Source organism: Kogia breviceps, chromosome 8 (assembly GCF_026419965.1).
Source record: "Kogia breviceps isolate mKogBre1 chromosome 8, mKogBre1 haplotype 1, whole genome shotgun sequence".
Lineage (NCBI taxonomy): Eukaryota > Metazoa > Chordata > Mammalia > Artiodactyla > Physeteridae > Kogia > Kogia breviceps.
This window is the reverse complement of record NC_081317.1, coordinates 85,037,457-85,044,339: the sequence shown is the minus strand read 5'-3', so window position 1 is coordinate 85,044,339 and position 6,883 is coordinate 85,037,457.

Below are 6,883 nucleotides of genomic sequence, written 5' to 3'. Positions count from 1 at the left end.
GAAACACATACATAAAGAAAAAAAAAAATTATCTTGCTGCCTTTTCATGGTTGTAATTAATAAGAGGCCCTTTTCAACAATAATCTATTATCAGAATCAATAAAATATAATCTCCATGAAGTCCAGGCCAGGATATTTGTCTCTTTTTCAGCAGACTGCAATACAAACCACATTCATGGATATGCTTCTTGATGATCTTTGTAATACTATAACAATTGACCATTTCCTCATGCCTCTTCACCTTAACTTAAACCTGGTTTTTCACTAATGACCTCACATTTCCTTCTCTATCACTTGGTTTTTGGCCTCTTTTCCAACTCCAACTCCAACTCGCACTTCACTCTGGAACCAAAGGAAGACTCACACCTTTCTGCTTTTTAGTGATACCTCAAGGTCATTACCATATTGTGATCACCCTGAAGAATAGCCAGACAATTGTTATTTCAGAGCCATCTGACAGTTTGTAGCTCTAAAAATTAACCAAGGACCGCATTTGTCAAAAATATCCTAGTTTAAGATTTTGGTAATACAGCAACAGTAATTCCGAGTCATTTATGACAATCAGTGTGGGAAGCACCTTCCTGCAGGAAGACCTTTGCCATACAATACTCTTTGCCTGTCAGGTAATAAGGAAGCATGGCCGTGAAAAGTAACCTTTTGTGGAAAGAAATACTTGGCATCAAGAAGGCATGAAGTTCATACATTTTTCTTGAATTAGATTCCCCATTAATTGCTTTCTCCACAAAGAGGTAATTATTAGAATTATGTAAGCAATTAAGGAGATGCTACTCCACATTCTTTCAGCTTGTTGACCTTTCCCACTTTATTTCAAGTGGCTATCTGAAACATCAGTGATTTACATGTCTTTTTTTTTTTTAACAGATTTGTGTGTGTGTGTGTTCCCATGATGAAAACATCATTAAAATAAAATGTCATGAATAGACTCTTAAGAAGCAGAGTCTTGGGCTTCCCTGGTGGCGCAGTGGTTGAGAGTCCGCCTGCCGATGCAGGGGACACGGGTTCGTGCCCTGGTCCGGGAAGATCCCACAAGCCGTGGAGCGGCTGGGCCCGTGAGCCATGGCCGCTGAGCCTGCGCGTCAGGAGCTTGTGCTCCGCAACGGGAGAGGCCACAGCAGTGAGAGGCCCGCGTACCGCAAAAAAAATAAAAAATAAAAATAAAGAAGCAGAGTCTACTTAAAGTCCTGGAAAATGTGAAAGCACTAATATTCATGGACAACTTTACACTCTGAAATTTACTCCAAATTTTGTTGATCTCTATTTTGTCTAGGAGTGTTTCAAATTTTCTACCATCATCATTTGTTACTTTTATAATTGCATAATAAAGGCATTAAATCATACGATCTTTTGTTATCCATTGCAGTTTTAAAACTATTCCTTTCTTTGTCCTCAGCAGCTATGTCATAGATTAGTACACAAGCAAAGACTTTCAACATAACAGTACTTTATAGTGACAAGAACTATACTGAGCTATCTCTATCCTAAGACAATGCACTATAAAAGCCCTAGGAATTCTTAAGCGTTAGGAATATAGAGATGATCAAGGGGCAAGGTCCTTACCTTCAAGTATACATAATCATTATAGCAAATGCTTAAATAGCACTTAGTATATGCCAGGCATTATTGTAACTCATCACAGCAGTCTTACTATACTCCTTTTTAATAGATAAGGAGGGTAAAGCCAGAGTTTGAACCTAGGTAGACTAGTACGCTCTCCATGGCTTTAACTACTACGTTAAAATACATATATATATATATAAAAGTTATATATATATATAACTCCAAGTATTCCAAAGTTACAAAACACTTAGCTACCAAAACTCAAAAAAGAGCATACAAACTCGCATAGAAAATAAACATGTAAAAGTTCATAAATAAACCACAATATAACCTGCTCCACATAATATACTGACTGCAGTGTCCTGGGCCTCTCTCATCCTTAGGTAGCCAGAAATTACAACAAAATGATACTTTTCACCTTTGGAAGTCACACCATCTCTCATACCAACAAACCCATTACTTCCTTAGAGAGAACTGGAAATTAACCTGAATATCATGAAAAAAATATATATATATAGAGAGAGCATTACTGATGTAGAATTTTTGTTTAAAGACAATAACTTCAATAGCAGAGGGAACTTTACCATTGCAGGCTTCAGATAACCTCTATATTTCTCAGATTTCATGCTAAATCATAAAATGCCATATTGTGTCTGAAGCTATTTTTTCAATAGTCCATTTTCTAAAATGGACTAGCAAAGCAGTAAATACTGAGGAACATTTTGGCTCCCAAATCCTAAAGCCATTCTGATTATGCCTGGGTGATCATGGAGACATCACTGGAACCAGCAGAGGGCTGGCTGAAATACCAGTGTTCTGGCCAGCTTATAAATTAGAAATTATACAGAATCCAATTTTATTTCTTTCTTAAGTAATTCCTATAAGGCTTTTGGGATGTCAATATAAAGTCCTATGATGTGTAATCTTTATCCATAAGATGGGGAACAATGCCAATCCCTGTCATAAATACTTTCACAATCTGACACTGAAAATCCACTGTAGGGCGTAGGACCTGCAAATAGGATATGAATCACACACATCCACTCATGTAGACAATCTTCAAATATTCATTTTTAAGTCTACTATATGCCAATAATGTACCAGGCTCTAAGATGCTAAACCATGCTAAATGCTGAAACAGACATACTCAGTTCTGGCCCTCCTGGAACTTCCTACCTACAGAAGTGCCTTCATTGTAAATGGTCAGGTCTCAGCCAATGCTATTATCATCAGCAGGTGACCAAATGATATAGCTTGCTTTCTAAACAAGCTCCACACTCTTTGCTTTCAACATTTTTGCTTTCCTTCAAGGCACATAATCCAGTGGTCAATTTCTCTTAGTGAGGTTTGGGGAAAATTTACCCAGTGAAAAATTCCTTGTGGCCTCACTCTTTCATCATACTCTCCTCTGTGCTCTTGAACTAAAGAGACCTGGATTAAAGTCACTTGCTCTAATCCTATTATTTTAAAATACAGCTGCTCCTGCTTTGAGGATTTCTAATGGACCAACACGGTGGCAAAGCAGCACTGAAGCAGAAGCAGGTAAATTTCAAAATGACAGCTCTAAAAATATCCACTCTCCTTTTGTTCTCCTCCTATCCCTTTGCTCTGAACACCTCTGCCCTGAGGCATTGCCTTTACCCTTCTCTGATTACTGCTCCAAAAGGGTTTCCAAGAGCAGGGAGTATTTATGGTTTCATTTGCTCCCAAGTTCTTGGTGGAAAAGGATGCTTGCTTCCTGATTCTTACTAATTCCACACTCACATCGTTAACACAAAAATCATCATTTAAAAAAAATTTTTCCTCAGCTTCATATTTCTTCTGGGCCAACACTGAAAGAATATTTTCAAAGAAACAATATCCTCTCCCCATTGCCCTTCTGAGTTTCATGTTCGTACCTCTAGTCTCATTTTCAACACTTATTAAGGGATGCATCACAAAAATAGAAGAAAGTTCTTTGTGCTTTCCCTGTACCAGCCAATTATTCTAATTTGTTCTGTCTCTAAAGAACAGAATGCGAAATCAACACAAAGCCTGATTATGCGATCCCTTCCAAGGGAAAGATCTGAGACTTGTCTATTTACTAATGAAGCTCAGTGTGTATTAAGGGTTGACTGAAGCAGTCATCAGGAATTTTCATCCTTTAAATTACTGCTTTCCACCAGATGCACATCTTTCATTTTGGATAATATATCTTTTACGTTCAGGATACAGCTGGACAAAAGAAAAGGAAAAAAGGTAACCAACACAACATTTTAAGTAATAACACAATAACAGCTATCATCCTTCCCTGATGAATTCAGCCTACTTTATGGACACAATTTAGTACAAACTCATAAGAAAGCTAACAAAGCCCCAAATCACTTCACAGTAGCCTAGAGAGGTAAAGGTCAAAAATCATTACTGCCAGGCCCAGCAGACAATGTCACCTACCGGAAACAGCACAGGACAGGAAAACCTGGAAGCCTGTGTTCCAGTTTTGGTTATTCCTGTAAGCATTAGTATGATCTGAGTGAACTCAGCCTGCCCTGCTTTTTCCGTTTATAAAAACCTACATCATCCTCTCAGTAGAATGAAATACCACATCTGAAAAGTTGCAGATCTCTTTAGGAAAGAAACAAAAATCATGCTTTCCAACCAAAATGGAATAATTCAGTCAATGGAGACTTAATAAAAATCTGCCATAAAGCAATTGTTTTCTTGAAATCTATCTTTTGTGGTATATTTATTGGGGTAAGGAATGTTAGGAAATCATAATTAGTTACCAATTATTCCAGAAATCAAGATCATTAAGTTCAGATTTCAACTATGACCTTGACCCAGGCTTAGAGAGATGTAAGATGTCCCAATACCTCATATCCACCATACATGTGAGAAACAAGGTATGCAGACAGATCCTCTTATAAATATCCCATATGTAGTGGTTTTATTGCAAGGTCTCAAATTCATTGCCATTCTTCCCACCCAGATGCGGGCATTTTCCCTTTAATTTGGGCAGGCTTTCCAGGGCTTCAAACAGTAGAGCAGAGGTCAGTAAATTATGGCTGGTGAGCCAAACCTAGGCCTCTACCTGCTTTTATAAACAAAGCTTTATTGGAACACAGCCATGTTCATTAGTATATGTATTGTTCGTGTCCGTTTTCACATCACAGCAGCAGAGTTGAATAGTTGCAAAAGAGACTGTATGGCTTGTAAAGCCTAAAATATCGACTGTCTGACACTTTATGGAAAAAGATCTCCAACTCCTGCAACAGAATATACTGAAAGTGATGCTATGTAATATCTAAGACTAGGTCATAAAAGGTCATGCAGCTTTTGCATGATTCTCTTGGAATGCTTGAACTCTGGACAGTCATTCTTGGGATACTCTATCTTGAATCCTAACTACCACGTTATGAGAAGTCCAAGCCACATGGGCAGCCATCTATAGGCACTCCAGTCAACAGTCCTTATTGGGCCCAGTCTTCAAGTCATCCCATCTCAAGTGCCAGACATGTGAATTAAAATTATCTAGATGATTCCAGCCCCAGCCATTTGAATCCTCATGAGCTGAGGTTTCAGACATTACTCATGGAGTAGGGACAAGCCATCTCCTCTGTGTACTGTTTGAACTGCTGACCCACAGAATCTGGGCACATATTAAAATTTGTTTATTTCACCACTAAGTTTGGACTTCTTTTTTATGTAGCAATAGATAACTATAGCACTGTGTCTGTACACAGGACATCTACATTTCACAGAGCACATATTTAGCTGTGAATGTTGACTGCTCAAATTTCTGTTATGAGAAGAATGTATACACACGTATAGATATAAAATGTTTATGTATATGTAAATATCATACCTATATAAACTAATCTACATTATCCATAAAATGAGGGGCCTTTGATAATAGCTAACATTTTTTTTCAGTATTTATTATGTTCCAAGAACTGATAAATTCTTGCGTTGTATGAATTTTATCTTTTAACCCTCATAGCAACTCCCTGAGAGAAGTAATGTTATCTCTATTTTATAGATGAGAAAACTGAGGCAAAAACAGATAACATGCTCAAGAGTACTCAACAAGCACATTTTAGAGTCAAGATTTGAACTCAAGTTCTCAAGTTTTAGATCCCTTACTCTTAGTCACCAAGCTATAGACTGAGGAAGGGGATGAAAGCTGAAGCCATTACCTCATGTTCAAGAAGTTAGACAGAAACTTAGCAGGTATGGGTGAAAGAAGACAGGACTTGAAGTCGTAAGTCCAGAGCCTCAGTCATGGAATAAATTCTCCTCTCATCTAGATATAGGTTTGTTTTTAGAAAATGAAGAAGAGAACTGCATATTTTGATTGTTAATTTCTGTACTTAACGATTACCAAAGAATGGAATTTTACCAGGGAGTTATTTTGCAATGGCATAAGTTACTGATACAAAATAAAATCTTTATTAAGTCCCCATTGCATCAGAAGTCTTTCCCACTCTTCATTTCTTTTTAATCCCTTTTCTGTCTACTCTTGGCCAAAGCTTGAAGCCTAATTTAACATTTGGAAATAAAATAATGAAACAGTCATACCACAGCAATTCCAATGTCTACTGAAATGGAAACTCTAAATAATTTTTCAGATAATTTAGGCAATTAAAAATATTTACATCATAGATGCAAAGACAGAAGTTACTTGTGTAATAAAATAACTGGTGAGACCAAAGTTTCTGGTCAAGTAGATTTGTTTAAATATGAACACTAATCTGAGTTCTATCCCTGTGCTAAAACCCAGTGACAGGCTGCATACAGCTTCTAAAGGGATATTTCAGTGCATTGGGTCAAATTCATCCCATAAAATGTGGTATTATTAGTAGTACTAGAAGACAGAGTGTGACTGTTTTCTACAGGACACAGACGAAGACCCCAAGATAGACAATATAAAGGACAAATTATGTGGAATAAGATCTTATCTCAGTCCTTGGAACATGTCATCCAGGATAGAACAAGAAATAGATTTATTATCAAGTACATGAAGCCAGAGCCAGTAAGCAATGAATGGTAGGCAGTTAAAATAGACAGGTTATAGAAGTAGAGGCACAGATGTAGAAAACAAACAGGGTTACCAGGGGATTGTGGGGGGAGGGATAAACTGGGAGACTGGGACTGAAATATACACACTACTATATATAAAATAGATAACTAATAAGAACCTGCTGTTTTTATTAGCACAGGGAACTCCACTCAATACTCTGTAATGGCCTATTTGGAAAAGACTCTAAAAAAAAAAAGTGGATATATGTATATGTATAACTGATTCACTTTGCTGTACACCTGAAAC